The following is a 25,616-nucleotide window of genomic DNA, read 5'->3' on the forward strand; positions in this document are numbered from 1 at the left end:
CCTTGACTTCCGCCGCCGTGTCCATGTCTGCCGTGCTGTCCACCAGGGATGTTACTGGATATCCGGGACAGATTAGCGCATCTACTGTAAGGGACTCCCTGCCACATGATGAAACTCAAGCAGGTGCAAAGGGCAAGGTTAGTACACTACACTACACTACATCGCCCCTGACAGCCCAAACCATATACCCCACATCCCAACCCTAACCATACACCCCACCCAGGCAGCCTAATCCTAACCATACCACCCCCATAGCATAACCAGAACGCCCCCACGCAGCCTAACCCTAACCATACACCCCACCCAGGCAGCCTAATCCTAACCATACCACCCCCTATAGCCTAACCCTAAACAAACACCCCCCCTCCACACACACAGCCTTACTCTACCCATACACACACACACAGTCACAGCCTAACTCTACCCATACACACACTCCCCGCAGCCTAACTCTTCCCATACACACACTCCCCGCAGCCTAACTCTACCCATACACACACTCCCCGCAGCCTAACTCTACCCATACACACACTCCCCGCAGCCTAACTCTACCCATACACACACTCCCCGCAGCCTAACTCTACCCATACACACACTCCCCGCAGCCTAACTCTATCCATACACACACTCCCGCAGCCTAACTCTACCCATACACACACTCCCCGCAGCCTAACTCTATCCATACACACACTCCCGCAGCCTAACTCTACCCATACACACACTCCCCGCAGCCTAACTCTACCCATACACACACTCCCCGCAGCCTAACTCTACCCATACACACACTCCCCGCAGCCTAACTGTAACCATACACACACTCCCCGCAGCCTAACTCTACACATACACACACTCCCGCAGCCTAACTCTACCCATACACACACTCCCTGCAGCCTAAGTCTACCCATACACACACTCCCCGCAGCCTAACTTTATCCATACACACACTCCCCGGAGCCTAACTCTATCCATACACACACTCCCCGCAGCCTAACTCTACCCATACACACACTCCCCGCAGCCTAACTCTACCCATACACACACTCCCCGCAGCCTAACTCTATCCATACACACACTCCCGCAGCCTAACTCTACCCATACACACACTCCCCGCAGCCTAACTCTACCCATACACACACTCCCCGCAGCCTAACTCTATCCATACACACACTCCCGCAGCCTAACTCTACCCATACACACAGTCCCACAGCCTAACTCTACCCATACACACACTCCCCACAGCCTAACTCTACCCATACACACACTCCCCGCAGCCGAACTCTACCCATACACACACTCCCCGCAGCCTAACTCTACCCATACACACACTCCCCGCAGCCTAACTCTATCCATACACACACTCCCCGCAGCCTAACTCTACCCATACACACACTCCCCGCAGCCTAACTCTACCCATACACACACTCCCCGCAGCCTAACTCTACCCATACACACACTCCCGCAGCCTAACTCTACCCATACACACACTCCCCGCAGCCTAACTCTACCCATACACACACTCCCCGCAGCCTAACTCTACCCATACACACACTCCCCGCAGCCTAACTCTACCCATACACACACTCCCCGCAGCCTAACTCTACCCATACACACACTCCCCGCAGCCTAACTCTACCCATACACACACTCCCCGCAGCCTAACTCTACCCATACACACACTCCCCGCAGCCTAACTCTACCCATACACACACTCCCCGCAGCCTAACTCTACCCATACACACACTCCCACAGCCTAACTCTACCCATACACACACTCCCCGCAGCCTAACTCTACCCATACACACACTCCCCGCAGCCTAACTCTACCCATACACACACTCCCCGCAGCCTAACTCTACCCATACACACACTCCCCGCAGCCTAACTCTACCCATACACACACTCCCCGCAGCCTAACTCTATCCATACACACACTCCCCGCAGCCTAACTCTATCCATACACACACTCCCCACAGCCTAACTCTACCCATACACACACTCCCCGCAGCCTAACTCTACCCATACACACACTCCCGCAGCCTAACTCTACCCATACACACACTCCCCGCAGCCTAACTCTACCCATACACACACTCCCACAGCCTAACTCTACCCATACACACACTCCCCACAGCCTAACTCTACCCATACACACACTCCCCGCAGCCTAACTCTACCCATACACACACTCCCCGCAGCCTAACTCTACCCATACACACACTCCCACAGCCTAACTCTACCCATACACACACTCCCCACAGCCTAACTCTACCCATACACACACTCCCCGCAGCCTAACTCTACCCATACACACACTCCCCGCAGCCTAACTCTACCCATACACACACTCCCCGCAGCCTAACTCTACCCATACACACACTCCCCGCAGCCTAACTCTACCCATACACACACTCCCCGCAGCCTAACTCTATCCATACACACACTCCCCGCAGCCTAACTCTACCCATACACACACTCCCGCAGCCTAACTCTACCCATACACACACTCCCCGCAGCCTAACTCTACCCATACACACACTCCCACAGCCTAACTCTACCCATACACACACTCCCCACAGCCTAACTCTACCCATACACACACTCCCCGCAGCCTAACTCTACCCATACACACACTCCCCGCAGCCTAACTCTACCCATACACACACTCCCCGCAGCCTAACTCTACCCATACACACACTCCCACAGCCTAACTCTACCCATACACACACTCCCCGCAGCCTAACTCTACCCATACACACACTCCCCGCAGCCTAACTCTACCCATACACACACTCCCCGCAGCCTAACTCTACCCATACACACACTCCCCGCAGCCTAACTCTACCCATACACACACTCCCCGCAGCCTAACTCTACCCATACACACACTCCCCGCAGCCTAACTCTATCCATACACACACTCCCGCAGCCTAACTCTACCCATACACACACTCCCGCAGCCTAACTCTACCCATACACACACTCCCCGCAGCCTAACTCTACCCATACACACACTCCCGCAGCCTAACTCTACCCATACACACACTCCCGCAGCCTAACTCTACCCATACACACACTCCCCGCAGCCTAACTCTACCCATACACACACTCCCCGCACCCTAACTCTACCCATACACACACTCCCACAGCCTAACTCTACCCATACACACACTCCCCGCAGCCTAACTCTACCCATACACACACTCCCGCAGCCTAACTCTACCCATACACACACTCCCGCAGCCTAACTCTACCCATACACACACTCCCCGCAGCCGAACTCTACCCATACACACACTCCCCGCACCCTAACTCTACCCATACACACACTCCCCGCAGCCTAACTCTACCCATACACACACTCCCCGCAGCCTAACTCTACCCATACACACACTCCCCGCACCCTAACTCTACCCATACACACACTCCCACAGCCTAACTCTACCCATACACACACTCCCCGTAGCCTAGCTCTAACCATACACACACTCCCGCAGCCTATCTCTACCCATACACTCTGCATCTCCCTTCTGTCACCCAACGCCACCCTGCGTCCCCCCTCCCTGTATCCTCTGCCACCATGCAACTAACGCCACTCTGCATCTACCCTCCCTGCATCATCCACCACTTTGTGACTCCCCTCCCTGCATCCTCTGTCACTCTGCGTTCCCCCCTCACAATCTGCGTCCTGTGCCACCCTGCGTACATCCTCCCTCCCTTCGTCCTCAGCCACCCTGCTTCTCCCCTCCCAGCATTCTACGCCACCCTGCGTCCCCCCTCCCATGCGCCTATTCTGCAGCCTGAGGGGCTGGGGACATAGCCAGCAGCTCAGAGAGCCACTAGCCATGCCCCCCAAAGCGGCAAAAATGGGGTGTGGCCTCCTGGAAATAGGCCACACCCCATATCGCTAGGCCACACACCCCAAAAAATTGGGCGTGTCTGCGGCGCGCCACAGCACCCCCGCCCCGGGATTGGGCTGCTTAAAGATATTTCCCGGGCTGGTTTGAATTCCCAATCCGCCCCTGCCCTGGCTCCACAAGTAATATTGTAAAATCTCCACTATTAGAACTTTCTCTGGCGTCAGTGAGAGCCTCACTAAGGATAATGGGCAAGACGGGGCAAAATACCGCAGCAGCTCGACTAGAGAAATATGCCAGAACACAGGGCAATGCAGCTTCCAACTCCCAGCCCAATACCCCGCAAACAACTCCTTCCAAGGGGTCTGGTGAGCCACGCCCCACAGAGGTAACTCTCCAACAGGTTTTGGAGGCGGTTAAGACCTGCGAATCCCACCTGTTGGAGCAAATCAACAAAATCCAATCCGATATATTGTTGCTGAGATGTGACAACCAAACAATCAGAGAAAGAGTCACGGAAGTCGAGAACCGGGTCTCCTCCCTTGAAGACGCGGTTACTCCGATACAGGAGCAAGTCATGGTAATGTCGGGCCAATTGGCCGACATGAGACTTAAAATGACGGACATCGAGGGCCGACTCCGTCGGATCAATGTCAGATTTATTGGCCTGGAAGAACGAGCTGAGGGGGGCCACCCAGAGAAATTTCTGGAGGAATGGCTCATACAGGCCTTCGGCAGAGAAGCTTTCTCTCAGCAATTCGCAATAGAGAGAGCCCACCGAGTGCCGTCCCGCCCTGCCCTTCCTGGGGGTCCCCCGCGCACATTTATTGCTAAATTCTTGAATTACAAAGACTGAGACTGTTTGCTTCGTCTGATAAGGAATAAAGAGGATTTTGGATACAGCGGTAAAAAGATATCCGCCTTCCCAGACTTTCCGGTTGAAATACAGCGTGAAAGATTTAAATTCAGGGAGGTCAAAGCTAGGCTCAGAGAACTAGGCCTAAAGTACTCGATGCTTTACCCCTCAAAATTAAGAGTGGAAGCAAACGGGACTACTACATTTTTCTTCTCTCCAGGTGACGTCGCTGGCTGGTTGGATGGGTTCCATCCGGGAAAGAAACAACTGGCCAACCCCTAGCAATATGCTAGGAATACTTTGTTGTGAAGTGCAAACCCGGGTGACTTGCTGGTGTGATAATAGTGGGCGGTCATGGCAATGCTAGGCCATTTGTGGGCGCTCTCCTCAATGGGTATTAATCATGTGAAATGTCAGAAATGCGGTGTAATAATTGATATGCTGGGAGGCTTCCAGGGTCTCTTTATCTCTTGACTTTTGCCTTTCCTATGTTTCTCTTTCCATATTGCTAGAACCTCCTGGTCCCACCGCTGATATGACAGCAATCCAGGCCATTGTCGGCCGGAATAGAGCTGCATAATGGGTTATACTGTAGCTGTGTGAAATGCCAGTGTGGAGTTAGTAATAAATGCTATGCTGGGGGTAGGGAGGAACGGGAGGGAAAAAAGGAAAAAAAAAGAAAATAAAAAAATAAATACTTAAAGCTGGGTCACCCCCAGGAAGCAAGGTGCCCAACATGTCAGTAACAACTATTAAGCCTGTCGACTTCAGTCGGGATCATAAGTCGGAAGTAATGACAATGTCAGGCTGTACGCAGGGGTGATGCCTTCATTTCTTTCTCTCTCATTAAGAAATTCCAGCATTGGTCTTCTAATATATACCATACCAGCAGGTCCGGAGGGCACACAGGTTAGGCCAGGTATAAGTCAATACTAGCCACGGGCGAAATAGAGCCGTAACTGTGGGTGCAGGGGGGAGGGGGGTCATAAAGTGAAAATTTATTAAAATCCATTTGGGGAATTAGTGGAGTCGGCCACGCAAATGGTGGTCATTTATTAAGTGCCCTTAGGGACATGAGGGGAATGGGATGGGAGTTAGGTACGCCAGGTGTTCCAGGTAGTACAGAGGGGGGGAGGGGTGTGTTTGTGTGTCGTGTGTTTACGTTGTCTTTGTGGTAATTGCAAACCCAAAATTCTATCAAAGGTAGGGAACAGGGGGAGGAAGAAGAGAGGCAGATGGTACACTCTTAACGGCGATGGTTACATTTTTAACATGGAATGTTAGAGGACTTAACGATAAAGTGAAAAGATCGTTGGTCCTGAACCACTGTAAATCTCTAGAGGCCGACATTATATGTCTCCAAGAAACCCACCTATGCTGGGACAAACTGGCGGCCCTGAGACGGCCGTGGATAGGTACACTGGTACACGCTCCATTTAATGCAAAATATGTTTATTGAATTTAAGGGGGGGGTACAATAAACGGGAATACAGAATGCAAGATAGTCTTAACAATAATCCAATAGTATACAAAATTGCATGGATGTATGAGCGTAGGAAAGCTCAAGAAAGTCAGGGGTGGGGGGAAATGAGGTCATAGAAAGGAGGGGCGAGGTGGGGTAGGGGATTGGGTGGTGGGGGGGGGGGTCCGATATAAAGCATAAAGGTCCGTTAGGAGGTAATAAGCTTATATTCCTCTAGAGTAATTAAGGGGTGTGGGTGGAGTATGTGTGAGGTATATACAAGGTGGGGTCTGGGGCGTCGTCAGCGAACTGGGGTGTCACTAGGGCAGCTGTGGTGGGAAGGGATGAAGTGCTGTTCTATATGAGGGAGATTCTTTAAAGTTTATCCAAGCTGACCAAGTATCCCTAAAGGCGGCTAAGTCCAGTCTAAAGTTGTTGGGGGAAGTGGCGAGCGCCATCGGACAGGAATAACCGCCTTTGCCGCATTGTTTAGGCGACAAAGGATAGATTTCTTATATCTTGAGATTGAGCCTGTTGAGTAGTGTAATAACCAGAACAAAGGGTCAGATGGGGCCGGTTCACCCAGTATTTTCCCAGAGATGGCAATAACATTACGCCAGTAGGGTTTTATGAATGGGCAGCTCCACCAGATGTGTAGGAGGTCTCCTGGGCTCGCGGAGCATCGCCAACATTTGTTGGGAAGACCGAGGCCCATTTTAGAAAGTGTGTCGGGGCATCTGTACCATCGTGACAACAACTTATATTGCGTCTCGTCTACTAGTGTTCTAGGGGAGCAATGATGTGCTAGTTTGAAAATTTTTCCCCAATCATCGTCGTTAAGATCTACCTTCAGGTCTGTATTCCATCTCGTAGTGAAAGAAGGAGGGCTATGGCTCCTGTCTCCCAATAGGAGATTGTATATCTGGGACACTGGGCGCGATGGATGGTCTTTCGCCTCACATAGCTGTTCAAAGGGGGTAAGGGTGGAGGTAATTGAGGTCGAGGGGTTCAGGGAGGTAAGGTAGTGGCGTGTTTGAAGGTATTTCCAAAGGCCATTCGCAGGTAAGTTCCATTTATTTTGTAAATCCGTAAAAGGAACTACTGATCTCTCGGACAGTAGCTGGCCTACCCGGTATAGACCCCGGTCATACCAAGGGCGGAAGGCAGTGGTCTCGTGTCCGGGGGGGGGAAGCGTTTGTCGAACACGCTCCATTTACATCTCTCGCTAGAGGGGTTTCAATTCTGGTAAGGAAGTCAGTGGTATTTGAAGGTCGAAATATCAAGATTGATCCCGGGGGAAGATACATATTTATGGATTTCAGTATATAAATCATGTAGACATTACATTGATAAGTATATATATCCCTCCCCCATTCTCCTTTTACGTTCTGAGGGCTGCCGTAGACTTTTCATTATCTTATCCAACAAACCATCTTATTTGCCTCAGAGACTTTAACAATGTAGTCTCCCCCCAGCTAGACAGATGGTCCAGGGTAAAAATTGATACCCATAGGGGAGGGAGGAACTTTGCAGAGTTTTTGGAAGGTATTGGGTGGCTGGACCCTTGGCGTATAAGATACCCAGCTCTCATTCAGTTTTCTTGTTATTCAGCATCATATTGTGCATTTTCAAAACTAGATATGATTTTCGTCTCAGATACAGTAATTAATAAGGTAACACAAATTGGGTATACGGCCCGGGGTATATAGGACCAGTCCCCCTTGGTAATGCAGCTGGACTTGGCTAAGGCTGAGGGATTCAGATATTGGAAGCTTCAGCCATTCTGGCTCTCCCAGATCAATCAGAACGAGATAGAACAAGAAATAGCAGCCTTCTTCGAATTGAATGAGGGGTCGGCCACTACATCTTGTGTCTGGGACACCTTTAAGGCTTTTCTACGCGGTATACTTATCAAGAGGATTTCACATCTTAAGGCTTGTAAGCTCGAGGAGAGCACGCTAGAACTAGAAAATGTATACCTGCAAAGTAAGCTAGAGTCAGACAAACAGGTGTGGCAAAATATGCAGGACAAATGGCTAGAATACCTTCAAGATGGGGGCGTGGCTTGGCGTCCATGGAGAGTAGCCACGTTTATTTACAGCTCCAGGCCTTTTCCTGCATCACCCAGCTCCCTCAGTGCCCCGACGACCTGACAGCCTCCTGTGGTGTGCCCCCACTCCCCCGCTACCCTCCAGAAAGCAAGGTAAAGGCCGCAGAGTCGGGGACCCTATTTATAGGGTCCTGCGGATTGCAGCCTACTTGCTGCCTATAAGCCGGGGACTCGCATGATTCCCGCGGCCACCGCTGACTTCCAGGGGTGCCGCAGGCGCGAACGGGACCCGCCGGATGCTAGGAGACCACCCTCCCACTGCTCCTTACCCTCCTGGGACCCTCTGTGCCGGCGCAACCCTCCATGGAAGAACTCCTGCGCCCTGCTGGGAGGCTGTAACAGCCCAGAACAGCAGCCTCTGTCAGCACCTGGCGGCCGTCTTGGATCTCTCCTCACCATGGAGACTGCAACCCCGCAGCCCCAGGCACACAATCCAGTTCCCTCTGGCCCTGCACCTCTGAGCCGCCTCCTGAACCCAGCCAGCTACCTGACTCCCTGGGTAAGCCCCAGCAACAGGGACTCTGCCCCATACATGGAATGATCCAGCAGGCTGGCCCTGCTTGATCTAGCCACTGCTGTGCTGCCCATCAGCTTCTACCCTGCACCCTTTGCCTGCTGGTGGTGGCTCCCACAAGGCTGCCCACCTATGCTGGCATTTGCCAAGTCTCTCTGCAGAAGCCCGCATCTTATATTTTTATATACCAAGTATTGTGTGAGTACAGATAACCATTGTATTGCTGCTGCAGTTCACATTTGTCCCTGTGACATGGCACTGGAGTGCTACCAGTTTATGTGGTCTGTGTCTGCCTGCTCAATTGTGATGTGATGCTCCCCTTATTACCACCCAGGGTCACTATGATTACTATATAGCTGATTACGGAACCAACACTACATATATAACTCCTATCTACCGCCTAGTCATAGAATTTACATTACTTACTAGCTGGTGATTGCCCACATGCAAATATGCCTACTAAGAGGACCAAAGGCACTTTGCCGCCCCCTTTGTCCTTCCCGACTCAGAGAACAGGACGTGCTTCCCTCGCTGTGAAAGATGGACAGCCCTCTGCTTCACCTAGAGGGTCTGGACTAGGCAATATTACCCAACCACCCTTATCATTATCGGGTATAGATCCTGACTCCTCTGAGCCCCTTACAGTCAAAGCCCTCTGCCAAGTACTAGCGGCCTTCAAGTCAGACCTATCTCAAGATCTCACAGCTGCCATACGGGAGGTCAAGGTTGAGCTTACGGCTATTGGTGACCGAACAGATCATATAGAGCATAAAATGCAAGAATTGTTGTCCTCGCACAACGACCTAATTGAGGCCCATGAACACCAACAAGCTGAATTGGAATCCCTTAAAACTAAGATTGCAGATGTTGAGGACCGTTCCAGGAGGAACAATATCAAGATTAGGGGAATCCCATATTCGGTCACCAACGCTGAGCTGCTGGACTACGTGATGTCTCTGTTTCGAAAGTTACTGCCTGCAGTGAGCGACAATGAGCTGCTTATTGACAGAGTTCACCGCCTCCCCAAGCCCAGGTCCCTTCCTGCCTCACTTTCCAGCGATACCCTGTTGAGGGTCCACTTTTTCACTACAAAAGAGCGTATCCTCCAGGCGGCCCGAGAAGCAGAACTATCTGACAATCTAGGAGGTATCCAGCTGTTCCCAGACTTCTCTGCATTCACAATCCAAAAACATAGAGCATTACCCCCTATTACTTCTGCACTTCGGTCCCTGGTAATAAGATACAGATGGGGCTTCCCGGTTAAATTAATAATCACTTACGACAACTCCTCTTATGTTGTTTCTGATCTCGATGCAGGGGCCAAATTGTTGGCCAAATGGGACATCTCAGTTAAAATCCCGGACGCGACCAGAAGACGACCCCCACCAAGCTCCGAATGGTCCACTACTTGAACTCTCTCAGCTGGTGCTCTTATTTTTTTCTTTTGGGCATGAACATTCTCTGCCACGTTGGACTCCTACTGTACTCCGGTACAATTTCATTTACAAGAAGCCGTGAGTTGTTCTGTTGGTTCCTAATGTTGTTTCTCTCTCCCTGTATATTAGCTCATTATATTTGTCTTGCTTGTTTATGTTATGATGACACTATACAATCATGTGCAATTCCTGTCCCTGTTAGGTCGGCCCTGGGTGGGTAGCCGATGCCACTTTCCCCCATGTTTACCCTACTGCATTCTGTTTTCCCTGCAGTAGTTACACAGGCCCGATATAATGGGTCATTTTGGTTTTTCTTCCCACCCCTATTTATGTTCTGTGTGTCTTTTTCTCTTTTTTTTTTTTCTTTTCGTCTTCCCCGCTTCCTTTTGTATTGTCTCCCCCCACCCCTCGGGATGCCCTCAATTTATCGACCAGTGTTTATGCTCCCATGGTTAAATTGATCTCTTTAAATGTTAAAGGCTTAAATTCTCCCAACAAACGTAGACTAGTCCTGTCCTTTTTTTACAAACATAAGGCAGATATAGTGGCCCTTCAGGAGACCCATTTTTCGTCTTTTCATCCGCCCACCATGAAAGATCATCATTACCCCACAGGCTACTTTGCTAATGGCCCTTTCAAAAGGAATGGTGTAGCTATTCTCCTTAGAAATACGGTATCCTTTGTCTTACACTCTCAATTTGCGAATAAATCTGGCCGATACCTAATCATCACAGGTCTTCTGGATGATAAACCCACTACTATTGTTTCCTTATACGCCCCCAACTCAAACCAAGTTCCATTCCTTATGAAATTGTGCTTACGTATTCAGAGGGTGAGAATAGGTTCATTGGTTTTGTTGGGAGACTTTAATTTAGTTGTTGATCCGAAGTTGGATAAATCCCCCCCAATTAACCCTGACACCAAGAGACCCCGCACCGCCACCTCCTTAGCCTTACGCAATCTCTTAACAGAATTTGACCTTTATGATATATGGCGTATCCAAAATCCATCCGGTAGGGACTATACGTTCTTCTCCCCAGTCCACAATTCATATTCCCGTATTGATCTTATTGTATGTGATAAATGGTCGTTACAATCTGCGGGCGAGGTGGATATAATGCCCATTTCCTGGTCGGACCACGCTCCTGTAGTGTGGCGATGGGAACCTTCAAAGCCTTTCCTGCCCCCTAGACATTGGCGTTTCTCCCCTCACTTGCTCTCAAATATTGCTGCAAAGAAAATTATAACTGATAGTATCTCTACATTTCTGGCCACAAACTCTCCCTCTGATACCTCTAACCCAACTTACTGGTGTGCCTTTATGGCAGTTATCCGGGGTTCCGCTATTCAAGCTAGAGCCATGCTTAAAAAACAAGCCTTACAGCTCCAAAATACGCTAGAATCTAAACTCAAAGTGGCCGAGGATAACAATAAACGGTTCCCTACTAGAGAGCTTCGCAAAGAAGTGTCCTAACTCCGTAGCCAACTACAAAAACTCTTGGTTGCTAGAACCCAAACCGCCCTGAATAGACTTAGACAGAAATTCTATTTAGTGGGGAATAGACCTGGTAGGATGTTAGCCCGGAAACTTCGAGCCCAGCAAGCCCGCAACCGGATCAAGTGTATTGTTTCCCTATCGGGCTCTAAATTAGCAAACCCCTTGGATATCGCTAATCAATTTGCTCAATATTACACACAGCTTTACAATTTGAATACAGATGCCTCTACCCCCCAGCCCACTCCTACACTTATTCAGAACTTCCTTTCATCTATAGACCTACCTTCCCTGCCATTGGATAAACTAGAGGAGTTGAATGCCCCTTGGTCCTCAGCCCAAATTGATATTGCCATTAAATCCTTGCCGACTAATAAGGCCCCCGGACCAGACGGTTTTACTAACGAGTTCTACAGGGAGTTTCGAGACTCGCTCTCCCCGATGTTGTCTAGGCTTTATAATGAAGTAGCACAGGTGGGTAGCTTCCCTGCAGAAATGCTGGAAGCCCGTGTGATTACGATTCCAAAAACCAGGGAAAGACCCTACCTCTTGTCAGAATTACCGACCAATTGCTTTACTCAACGGAGACGTTAAACTATACGCCAAATTAATCGCAACCAGACTCAATGCTTATTTACCGTCCCTTATACATTCAGATCAGGTTGGATTTGTGCCCGGCAGACAGGCCTCGGATAATACCCGTAGGGTCTTTAACCTAATTGACTCTCTCCAAGATACCGAGGGCTTCCTGTTACTTTCCCTAGATGCAGAGAAGGCCTTTGATAGGTTAAATTGGCTATTCATGAAGGCGGTCCTGTCCAAATTTAGCTTTAGCGGCCATATAATGTAAGCCATTATGGCCTTATATAGCTCCCCCACAGCCTGGGTGTTTAGCAATGGCTTTCTGTCGGACACATTTCCTATTTCCAATGGCACCCGTCAGGGTTGCCCTCTCTCACCCTTGCTTTTTGTGTTAGTGATGGAACCCCTAGCAGCTAAAATTAGATCAGACAGCGAGTTCCCAGGATTAGTGTTTGGCCAGACCTCTCATAAACTGTGTCTCTTTGCGGACGATGTCCTTTTTGTCACCAATCCACCTCCTCTCTCCCACACTTACATGACCTTTTGTCTAGCTTTAGTGCGGTTTTCTATTATAGGTTAAACACGACTAAGTCTGATGCCTTGCCGATAAATTTACCTGAGACGGATGTGGCAACCTTGCGCTCCCTCTATCCCTATAACTGGAATACCAAATCTATCATATATCTAGGCGTCCACATCCCCCCTCTACTTTAGCGGTCTTTAATGTGAATTTACCTCCCCTCATTGCTGCCCTTCAAGCTTTGACCTCGTCCTGGCTTTCTTACGAAATCTCTTGGCTGGGTCGGTTAGCTGCCTTTAAAATGTCTATACTACCAAAACTTATGTATTTATTTAGAACGATCCCCTTCAGCTTCCCCAAGACATACTTGGACAAATGTAGGGTTATACTCACTAAATATTTATGGAAATCGCACCCACCCAAGTTAGCTTACTCCCGTATGGTCTTACCCAGACACCGTGGAGGCCTGGATCTTCCTGACCTGTCTGCATACCAAGATGCCTGCATCTTGGCGCAACTGAAATACTGGATAACTCCCCTCACTTCTCCCTGGGTTACAATTGAACAAACTAAATGTTCCACATATCCCCTCACAGATATCCTGTGGACACCAAAGCAGTTACGACCATTAAACTTACCCTTACTCCCATCTACCTCCTCTGCTATACGCACATGGGACAAGTTAGTTTCCAAAGTGCCTGACCTTAGCCCCCCTATTGCAGCACTGTCGTTGACAGCCATTGCCAGATTGGTTCCCAACTTGAACATATCCCCATAGCTCCAGTGCAATATACGTGTATTGGGTGACATCCTAGATGGAACTAATCTGCTCACTTTCCCTCAGCTTCAGGACCGCTTTGCAATCCCATCCAGGGAACTGTTTCACTATAGTATAGGAGGCTGACTAAGCCTTGGCTGGCTATAGAAATCTGGCTTTAGAAATTTTGTCAGAATTCAAAGTAGGAAGGTTCTAAGTAGGAATATACAACCGCACACTGTCGCCTAGACTTAGCCTGGACTTGCTGTGACATAACTCCCGTCTTATTCTCTTCTCATTGCAGGTAAAATTCTATTCATGCAACAGTCATATTTGAACTAGCATCACTGTGATTAGTATACTGCTTTGTCTTAGGTAAAATTCCATTCATGCAACAGTCATATTTGAACTAGCATCACTGTGATAAGTATACTGCTTTGTCTTAGGTAAAATTCCATTCATGCAACAGTCATATTTGAACTAGCATCACTGTGATTAGTATACTGCTTTGTCTTAGGTAAATGTACAAATGTCTTTTTAAAATTAGATAGTGACTTAAAATTGACTAGTGACTTGGACATGGTCTGTAACATCTCACCATTTGCTTATCTCAGTTTTATTGCTCACTTTCTCTAGTGGAAGAGGGGCATTGGGTGCGGTCTTAATTACTGAAGTTAGAAACAGCTATTACAGACCTACTTATTAGAGTATAGGAGGCTGACTAAGCCTTGGCTGGCTATAGAAATCTGGCTTTAGAAATTTTGTCAGAATTCAAAGTAGGAAGATTCTAAGTAGGAATATACAACCGCACACTGTCGCCTAGACTTAGCCTGGACTTGCTGTGACATAACTCCCGTCTTATTCTCTTCTCATTGCAGGTAAAATTCTATTCATGCAACAGTCATATTTGAACTAGCATCACTGTGATTAGTATACTGCTTTGTCTTAGGTAAAATTCCATTCATGCAACAGTCATATTTGAACTAGCATCACTGTGATAAGTATACTGCTTTGTCTTAGGTAAAATTCCATTCATGCAACAGTCATATTTGAACTAGCATCACTGTGATTAGTATACTGCTTTGTCTTAGGTAAATGTACAAATGTCTTTTTAAAATTAGATAGTGACTTAAAATTGACTAGTGACTTGGACATGGTCTGTAACATCTCACCATTTGCTTATCTCAGTTTTATTGCTCACTTTCTCTAGTGGGAGAGGGGCATTGGGTGCGGTCTTAATTACTGAAGTTAGAAACAGCTATTACAGACCTACTTATTAGAGTATAGGAGGCTGACTAAGCCTTGGCTGGCTATAGAAATCTGGCTTTAGAAATTTTGTCAGAATTCAAAGTAGGAAGATTCTAAGTAGGAATATACAACCGCACACTGTCGCCTAGACTTAGCCTGGACTTAAACTGGACAGAAACTGAAGGAAACTACAATCAACATAAGTGCAACTCTTAACTGCTAAAACTTTGAATATTACTCTTTCTGCTTGCATATGCACTGTCTGTTTTGAAAATGCACAGCTGTACCTCTAATGACTTCACCTCTCCTGCTCTTCCATTGATAATAGGTGTCCCCCAACATTTTATTCTTGGCCCTCTTCTTCTCTATCTCTACATGTCCTCTCTGGGTGAGCTTATTTGCTCACTTAACTTCCACTATCACCTCTATGCTTATAATACTAAAATCTACCGATCCTTTTATGATCTCTCTACCTCTATCCTCACTCATATCTCCAACTGTCTCTCTGCTGTCTACTCTTGGATGACCCAGCGCTTTTTTAGACTTAAAATATTAATATCTAAGCTGACCCCTTCCCACCCTCCTGCATAAAACCTGACCATCTCTCATCCTAACCTGTCTAAGCTCACTTCTTCGCCTTCTGTGTCACCCCAGTCTGTCTAACCCTCCCCTTTTAGAATGTAAGCTCTCACGGGCAGGCCCCTCTCTCCTCATGTGCCTTTCTTAGAATATATAAACCACTGCCACCCTGATAATTGCTTCAGTGTCCTGTCCCCTGGTACAACTATCCATATTAACCATGTACTTGTCCTAAACTGTCTTGTACTGTAATTTGTTATGTTTTTTTGATTATATCTATGCTCTGTAAAGCGCTGCGGAATTTGTGTGCGCTATATAAGAAACTGTTAATAAATAAATAAATAAATATATTCAGATCCGATACTGGTTCCAGAGCCTGCCCCACCCCACGCATCCACCTAGTACTGTAGCCAACTCTGTCCTATCACGTTTAACCTCAGCTAGGGCAAGAGGGGAAATCTCTTTCTGGTATGACGTAATCGTTAACTTGCCCTAATCTAAAATATCAAATGCCCAGCTTCACTGGGATAAAGATCTTGACATTACATTATCAGACTCCCAGTGGGAACGTATCTTTAGTTCATCCTTTCAAATGTCCAAATGCTTGAACCACGCAGAGATGCATGTCAAACTGCTTAACAGACTGTATCTCACACCTGATAGGCTACACACCTATTGACTGTCCTGCTCCAAACATTGCTGGAGGGGCTGCGGCGAAGTAGGCCACCTCTATCATGTATTTGGGTCCTGCCCCTTACTGCGTAATTAATGGATGGAGGTCTTTCAGTGTTACACACCGCCATCCGGGATCTGCGGCACCCGGACGGCAGCTGCGGCACGGAGGCTGGAGGCGGGGGGGCGTTGCTAGGCAACGTCCCAAGCCTCGCTCTAAGGACGGGCGTCGGGGCGTTGCCTAGCAACGTCCCCGAACATCCGCCCGGCAGACGGGGAACACGTGCGCGCCTGAGTGACGTCAGGCGGCGCGATCTTCTGATAAATAGCCCGCGTCTGCTGGGCACAGACGCTGGTTATACAGGTTGCTTCCCCAGAAGCATACACTTACCCGGTCCCTGGAGCTGTTGTACCAGCTCTATTCTTACAGTCTGCTCTGCTCTCCTGGTTCCCTGCTGCCCAGCTAGCTCCTGTGGATTTCCTGACCTGAGCTAGTGCCTGTGTCTGATCCACATTTCTCCATCTGCTTGTGGGTCACGTAAGTGCTCCGTCGGAGCCCGGTGTTTTCTATCTTTTGCTATTCTGTTGCCCGCCGTGGGGCCCGTCTTTATTCTATGGTGTTATTCTCTCAGTTGTTCTTTTTATTCAGTGATTCTCTGTCGCCCTAGCTCCCGTCAGGCAGGGGTGTACCCCTCTTTATCTGCACCCGGCTTTGGGGAATCACTTGTCTTGGTGTGCCCCCATTCTGAGATTCCCCTTTTGTATCTCTTGTGTCTGCGACTGGGTCGCGATCCCCGTCCTTGACCTGGTGTCGGTTAGTCAGGGGTCTCTTCCAGCTAGGCCCATTAGCCAGTCATCCTTTTGAGATACTCCCTGGCGATCGCTTACCCCTTGTCTTTACGTAACACCTGGCTGCATTGGGGTCAGATCCGGCCTAACTGGCTCTGTCGAACGCAGCGGCTACAGGCGAAGCCTAGCACTTGCAGGGGTATTCCATCTGCCCGGGGGACTCAACAGAGTCAGTGTAGGTTTTGCTGTGGCCGTCCTAAACAGCGGTCCCAGCTACGGGCTCACGCCTGACCTATCGTCTCTTGCCAGCTGTCATACTCCCCATTGCCCTGCCGAGTCCTGTAACATTATAACCGGCCATAACAGACAGCCTGGTAGGGTCATCTTTGTGTATTTCCATCCCTCCTGTTGTTTTGTTGTGGATATGAATCCGTCAGCACAAACTTTTGCTGATCAGGTCCAGGGGTTAACCCAGATGGTGCAAGAGCTCTCGTTGAAGGTGGCTTCTCAAGAGCAAAGGTCACGTCCTCCGGAGCCAGGGGTTTCCGAACCTAAGGTGAACTTGCCGGATCGGTTTTCAGGAGACCGCAAGACCTTCTATAACTTTCGTGAAAGCTGTAAGTTATATTTCCGGCTTCGCCCACGGTCGTCCGGCGAAGTAGGCCTGGTCATCTCGCTACTCCAGGGGGATCCTCAAACTTGGGCCTTTGGGTTACCCGCTGATAGTCTGGCTTTGTCCTCAGTGGACAATTTTTTCAGTTCCCTGGGTCTGTTATATGACGACCCTGATAGGGAGGCTTCCGCGGAGACTCATCTCCGGGCCCTTAAACAAGGGAAGGACCCGACGGAGGTCTACTGCACAGAATTCCGTCGCTGGTCCAATGACTGCGGATGGAACGATCCTGCGTTACGCAGTCAATTCCGCTGCGGGTTGACTGATGAGATTAAAGACTGCCTAATTCAGTACCCCGCTCCTACCTCCCTCGATAAGTTAATGGAGTTATCCATCCGGATTGACCGCCGTCTCCGTGAACGGAGGTCGGAGCGGAGTTCTATAACTCGGCCGGTTCCCTATGTCCCATCTGTTCCCGAGGAATGCGAGGAACCGATGCAGCTTGGAGCAGCCCGCATTTCTCCAGAGGAGATAGCCCGGCGACTTGGCTCTGGCTTATATCTGTACTGTGGCAACAAGGGGCATATTCTCTGTAACTGTCCCAACAGACCAGTAAAAGCCCGGGCCAAGTGAACGAGGAGAGGGTTCACTTAGGCCTCCAGCTTTTTTCCTCTCTTAACTCGTTACTAGTGTTGGGGTGTATTTCTTTTCGGGGCGCCAACTTTTCGGGGTCCATGTTCGTTGATAGTGGCGCGGCCGGGAATTTTTTAGATTTCACGATAGCTCAGACTTTGGGCATTCCCCATATCAAACTTCCTGTACCTGTTACTTTACTTGGTTTAGACTGTAACGTCCTCTCCAACGGGGCTATCTCATTTCAAACTCCTCCCCTGCAGCTGTCTATCGGTCTATTTCATCAAGAGGAGATCTCCTTTCTGTTAACATCTTGTCCTGCAGTTCCCATTGTGCTGGGGTTCCCATGGCTGAAAAAACACAACCCCATCATTGATTGGAATCAAGGGGAGATTGCTCGGTGGCGTTCCACCTGTACTGAGCATTGTTTCAACACCTCACTCCCGCTTGCTTCTGTCTCCCTTTCCAAGATTCCGTATCCCTATCAGGACTTTTCAGATGTTTTTTCTAAGGGGAAAGCGGACGCTTTACCACCTCACCGTCCGTACGACTGTGCCATTCAATTAGTCCCTAATGCCCCCTTGCCCAAGGGGAGACTGTATGCCTTGTCCGTTCCGGAAACTAAAGCCATGGACGACTATATCCAAGAGAGTCTTTCTAAGGGGTTCATCAGGCCGTCTAAATCTCCTCTCAGTGCCGGATTCTTTTTCGTGGCCAAGAAGGACGGTTCATTGAGACCCTGTATCGATTTCCGGGCTCTCAACAAGATCACGGTAAAGAACACCTATCCTCTCCCCTTGATTGCGGTACTGTTTGACCAGCTATGGTCCGCAACCGTCTTTTCCAAGATTGACCTTCGGGGTGCATACAACCTCATAAGAATAAAAGAAGGGGATGAATGGAAGACGGCTTTCAGTACACAGACAGGGCACTATGAGTACCTGGTAATGCCCTTTGGCCTCTCTAACGCCCCAGCCGTCTTTCAGGATTTGATAAACGATGTCCTCCGTGATTTCCTCGGCAAATTCGTGGTTGTCTATTTAGACGATATTTTAATTTTTTCTCAAGACTTAGACTCACATAGATCTCAGGTTCGTCAAGTTCTGCAGAAGTTGCGAGAAAATCAGTTATTCGCTAAACTGGAGAAATGTGAGTTTGCAGTAACCCAGGTATCCTTTTTAGGGTACATCATTTCCTCCCAAGGATTCCAAATGGATCCTAAGAAACTGCAAGCCTGTCACGATCCGAGCTGTCAGACAGACTTTCTTACCGACTAAGTGCCTCCGCAGGTTCAGCTTGCGGTCCAGACGTCATCTCTGCCGGCCTCCTGTCTCCCAGTGACAGTCCGCAGTGCACGGCAATCCACCTGTCCGCCGCCATTGCTCCCAGTATCCAGCATGGTGTGCACAAACACACTTTCCCACCATAGCAGACATGGGGGCTGCCATGTTCTTCCCAGTCACATGTCTGTGCTGTCCAGTCCTGTTGGTTCTGATCTCCCTGTCATACTTCCTCGGCCAATCCTGGCCACCCAGTGGGGATAAGTATGCTGGGAGCTCTCAGAACCATTGCTAGTGCTTCAGTTGTCTCCAGTGTATGGTCAGCTGTCCTTGTCTCCGTGCAAGTGTATTTCTCTGCTGGTGTTGTTTTCCATGCTGCAGTGTGTTCCAGGTTGTTCCATCTCCTGTGAAGTCCAGGTTATTCCACCGCCTGTGATCCTGCCTCTCAGCCCAGCGACCAAGCCTAGCTCCGGGACTCTGGTCCTTCCGATGCTCCAGCATCATCCACCATCGATTTTTCATCGCTAGTCCGATATTCCGGATCTCCTGCTTCCGTCCGTCATTCCGGACCCACAGTCATCTCCCGTCCGTCATTCCGGACCCACAGTCTCCTTCCATATCCGATACCCGAATCCGATGTTCCCACATCATCATCGATAGTCCGATATTCCGGATCTCCAAGCCAAGCTTCTGTCCGTCATTCCGGACCCACAGTCAAGCTCAAGTCTTCCGTCCGTCATTCCGGACCCACAGTCTTCACATCCGATGTTCCACCATCGATCCCACATCACATCACATCTGTAAAGTATTGCAATCTGCATGAACTCTGTTATTTCTCCTGCATACTTTACTGTCTGTCATTATTACAACCATCTGCAAATAAACTCTGGTTGTATTTTACCTCTGACTGCTTATTGGCTCTGGGTGCACTGTCGCGCAGTCCATGCGCAAGGGTCCTCTCCAACCTCCCCGGTTCAGGTACCGGTCCAGGTCCCCACCAGAGGTCTCAGTCTTGTCGACTAAGCCCCCTGGTGTGACAGTAAGCACTAGCCAAATGGATCCAGCCGCAAACCAAGCTTCTCTACCTAGCCCTGTACAGCAACTGGCTGTTCGCTTGGATCAGCAAGAGGCTGCGCAGAGCCAAGTGATTCATTGTCTGCAAGATCTGTCTTCCCTGCTGGATAAGCTACAGACCACTCTCAGTGGCCCTGAGCCTGTCAGAGAACTTCCAAGTCCCGTTCATCCTCCTGTAATGGCTGCTGCACCTCGCCTTCATCTGTCTGTCCCCACCAAGTATGATGGGAACCCCAAGACCTGTCGAGGTTTTCTCAATCAGTGTGAGATTCATTTCGAGCTGCAACCCAGTAACTTCCCTACTGAAAGGGTCAAGATCGCCTACATCATCTCCCTCCTGTGTGGAGCAGAGTTAGAATGGGTGTCTCCCTTATGGGAAAGATCTGATGCCATCCTGTCCAATTACAAGGACTTCGTGTCAACATTCCGGCGTATCTTCGATGAGCCTGGGCGATCAGCATCTGCCTCCACTGAACTCCTCCGTCTCAGACAGGGATCCCGCTCCGTCGGGCAATATCTGGTCCAGTTCCAGATTCTGGCGTCTGAACTCTCCTGGTGTGATGGGGCCTTATACGCAGCTTTCTGGCATGGCCTATCCGATCGTATTAAGGATGAACTCGCTACCAGAGACTTACCTTCAGGTCTAAGTGACCTTATTTCATTGTGTGTCAAAGTAGACCTACGCTTCCGAGAAAGGGCTATAGAACGTCACAAGAGCGCTTCAGTTAAAGTGCCAACTCCTCCGCCTTCTTTACCCACTGCTCCTGCGGTCCATTCCAAAGAAGAACCAATGGAGATAAACCGTTTCCGTTTGTCTCCAGGAGAACGTCGACGTCGACGGTTGGCACAGCTCTGCCTGTATTGTGCCGATCCTGCACATCAAATTTCTGCATGCCCAAAGCGTCAGGAAAACTCCTCCTCCTAGCCCGTCAAGGAGAGGGTAGGCTAGGAGTAATTAAGTCCTCTCCATCAGCAACTGATTGTGTCCTTCCAGTTTCCCTACAAGTTGGTCAGCATTTCAAGACTGTCTCCGCACTTCTTGATTCCGGTGCCGCTGGCAACTTCGTTACTGCAGAACTGGTCCGCAAGTGGGGGTTGCCCACTGAAAATCTTTCCAAGACTTCTCTTCCTTACTGCCGTGGATTCCTGATGCGACAGTCTCCCGCAGAACTTTACCACTTACAGTAAAAGTGGGAGTCCTGCACACTGAACTTTTGTCCTTCCTGGTTTTACCCCGAGCCACTCATGCTCTGGTTCTGGGTTTACCCTGGCTCCGTCTTCACAATCCTCGTCTTGATTGGAAGACATCGGAAATCCTTTCCTGGGATCCTTCCTGCTCCGGTACCTGTCTCCAAAAGGTACTCCCAGCTCGTCATTCTTCAGCCGATGCAGCAGACCTTCCGCCTCTTCCCTACCAAGAGTACTCAGATGTATTCAGCAAGTCTGGCGCTGATGTCCTACCTCCTCACAGACCGTGGGATTGCCCTATCGAACTTATCCCAGGCAAAGAACCACCCAGAGGTAGAACCTATCCTCTCTCTCTTCCAGAGACTCAAGCCATGACCAATTACATCAAGGAAAATCTGGCAAAGGGATTCATCCGTCCTTCGACTTCTCCTGCTGGCGCAGGATTCTTCTTCGTCAAGAAGAAGGATGGAGGCCTACGTCCCTGCATTGATTATCGCGGCCTCAATGACATTACAGTAAAGAACCGATATCCGTTGCCCCTCATCACCGAGCTGTTTGACCGTGTCAGCGGTGCAACCATCTTTACGAAACTCGATCTGAGGGGTGCATACAATCTCATCCGCATATGAGAGGGCGACGAGTGGAAGACGGCGTTTAATACCAGAGACGGCCACTATGAGTACCTCGTCATGCCCTTTGGGCTCAGCAATGCCCCAGCCGTGTTCCAGCACTATGTCAATGAGATTTTTCGGGACATTCTGTATCGTCATGTAGTTGTATATCTCGATGACATTTTAATCTACGCCAATAACATCACTGAACATCGTTATTGGGTCAAAGAGGTTCTGTCCCGGCTGCGAGCTAATCATCTCTACTGTAAACTGGAGAAGTGTGTCTTCGAGGTGAAGTCTATACCCTTCCTAGGGTACATTGTCTCCGGTTCTGGTCTTCAAATGGACCCAGGAAAACTGCAGGCCATCCAAGATTGGCCAATTCCCTCTTCGCTGAAAGGTATTCAACGTTTCCTGGGTTTTGCCAATTATTACAGAAAATTCATTTGTAACTTCTCTTCTATTGTGGCTCCCATCACTGCCTTGACCAAAAAGGGGTCTAATCCAGCGAAGTGGCCGGCAGAAGCCATCGAAGCCTTCCATCTGTTGAAACAGAGGTTCACTTCCGCTCCTGTTTTAAGACAACCTGATACCACCTTGCCCTTTATTCTCGAGGTTGATGCCTCCTCCGTGGGTGTCGGGGCAGTCCTCTCGCAGAAAGCGTCCGATGGTCGTCTTCATCCCTGTGGGTTCTACTCCCGTAAGTTCCTGCCTGCAGAGCGTAACTATGCCATCGGCGATCAAGAGCTCCTCGCCATCAAGTTGGCATTAGAAGAATGGAGATATCTTCTAGAGGGCGCTGTTCATGAGATCACAATTATCACAGACCACAAGAATCTTCTGTATCTTAAGTCTGCTCAATGTTTAAATCCCCGTCAAGCCAGATGGACACTTTTCTTTTCCAGGTTCCGTTTCAAGCTGTCGTTCTGTCCAGGGACACAAAACCGAAAAGCTGATGCCCTTTCCCGCTCATGGGAGCAAGAAAGTGAGTCTAAGTCCACACATCAACACTTTATTATTGATCCAGTGGCATTCTCCGCAACGAGAGTTTCAAATCTCACGCCCCCTACAGGGAAAAGATATGTAAAGCCAGCTCTAAGAAAGAAGTTGCTCTGTTGGGCGCATTCTTCAAAATTCGCTGGCCATGCAGGCATTCAGAAAACTTACGAGTTTATCACCAGGTCCTACTGGTGGCCGTCCCTCAAACAAGACGTACAGGACTTTGTTTCTTCTTGTGCTAAATGTGCTCAGCACAAGACCAGTCGTCAGTCTCCTCCTGGGCAATTGATGCCACTGTCAGTGCCACATCGTCCTTGGACGCATATCTCTATGGACTTTGTAACTGATCTTCCAGAGTCTGACAAGTTCACCACCATCTGGGTGATTGTTGATCGGTTCACCAAGATGGCTCACTTCGTTCCCCTCACCGGTCTTCCGTCAGCTTCCAAGCTGTCCCAGCTCTTCATCAAAGAGATATTCAAGCTTCATGGGCTGCCTCTTGAAATCATCTCCGATAGAGGAGTCCAATTCGTAGCCAAGTTCTGGCGAAGCCTGTGCTCCCTGCTTCAAATTAAGTTAAAGTTTTCCACAGCCTACCACCCTCAAACCAATGGCCAAACGGAGAGGGTGAATCAGGACCTTGAAGCATTTCTCCGCACATATGTCTCTTCTTCCCAAGATGACTGGGCTCAACTCCTTCCATGGGCAGAGTTCTGCCATAATAACCAATATCATTCTTCATCAAATGTCACTCCATTCCTTGCCAATTATGGGTTTCATCCTCGAGTTCCTGACTTCACTCTGCAACCTGTGTCCTCTGTTCCAGCGGTCGACACGACCATCCGGCAATTCGTCAAATCCTGGAAGCTCATTCGTTCTTCACTTCTGAAGGCTTCAAGCAGGTACAAAAAATTTGCCGACAGGAAACGCAGAGCTGTGCCAGCCCTCCGTTCAGGAGATCGTGTCTGGTTGTCAACTAAGAATCTTCGATTGAGAGTGCCATCGATGAAGTTCGCTCCCCGATATATTGGTCCTTTCCCAGTTGAGCGAGTCGTCAATCCAGTAGCTTACAAGCTCAAGTTGCCGCCCTATTTGAAAGTGCCAGCTACATTCCACATTTCGCTGCTCAAGCCGCTGGTCTTGAATCGCTTTCATTCCAAGCTCCCCAAGGCTCCTAAGGTTTGCACCCAGCGTGGAACAGAATATGAGGTCAGTAAGATCTTGGACTCTCGCATCCGATATGGTCGTCTGCAATATCTGATCGATTGGAAGGGCTACGGCCCCGAAGAGCGATCATGGACCAATGCCATCGATGTCCATGCTCCCAGACTCATCCGGGCGTTCCACTCCAAGTTTCCCCGCAAGCCTAAAAGGTGTCATGGGGCCACCCTCAAAGGTGGGGGTGCTGTCACGATCCGAGCTGTCAGACAGACTTTCTTACCGGCTAAGTGCCTCCGCAGGTTCAGCTTGCGGTCCAGACGTCATCTCTGCCGGCCTCCTGTCTCCCAGTGACAGTCCCCAGTGCACGGCAATCCACCTGTCCGCCGCCATTGCTCCCAGTATCCAGCATGGTGTGCACAAACACACTTTCCCGCCATAGCAGACATGGGGGCTGCCATGTTCTTCCCAGTCACATGTCTGTGCTGTCCAATCCTGTTGGTTCTGATCTCCCTGTCATACTTCCTCGGCCAATCCTGGCCACCCAGTGGGGATAAGTATGCTGGGAGCTCTCAGAACCATTGCTAGTGCTTCAGTTGTCTCCAGTGTATGGTCAGCTGTCCTTGTCTCCGTGCAAGTGTATTTCTCTGCTGGTGTTGTTTTCCATGCTGCAGTGTGTTCCAGGTTGTTCCATCTCCTGTGAAGTCCAGGTTATTCCACCGCCTGTGATCCTGCCTCTCAGCCCAGCGACCAAGCCTAGCTCCGGGACTCTGGTCCTTCCGATGCTCCAGCATCATCCACCATCGATGTTTCATCGCTAGTCCGATATTCCGGATCTCCTGCTTCCGTCCGTCATTCCGGACCCACAGTCATCTCCCGTTCGTCATTCCGGACCCACAGTCTCCTTCCATATCCGATACCCGAATCCGATGTTCCCACATCATCATCGATAGTCCGATATTCCGGATCTCCAAGCCAAGCTTCTGTCCGTCATTCCGGACCCACAGTCAAGCTCAAGTCTTCCGTCCGTCATTCCGGTCCCACAGTCTTCACATCCGATGTTCCACCATCGATCCCACATCACATCACATCTGTAAAGTATTGCAATCTGCATGAACTCTCCGGTTGTATTTTACCTCTGACTGCTTATTGGCTCTGGGTGCACTGTCGCGCAGTCCATGCGCAA

At 49.4% G+C, this 25,616-nt stretch overlaps 1 long non-coding RNA gene across 1 annotated transcript; it reads left to right on the forward strand.

The window, feature by feature from the left end:
• Window positions 1–14,078, forward strand: LOC146059312 (uncharacterized). Its single transcript, XR_014470216.1, has 3 exons — window positions 1–137; window positions 10,114–10,310; window positions 13,891–14,078. It is a non-coding gene; the product is annotated as an uncharacterized LOC146059312 (long non-coding RNA).
• Window positions 14,079–25,616: the final 11,538 nt, after the last annotated feature.

Source organism: Crinia signifera, chromosome 2 (assembly GCF_055691185.1).
Source record: "Crinia signifera chromosome 2, ASM5569118v1, whole genome shotgun sequence".
Lineage (NCBI taxonomy): Eukaryota > Metazoa > Chordata > Amphibia > Anura > Myobatrachidae > Crinia > Crinia signifera.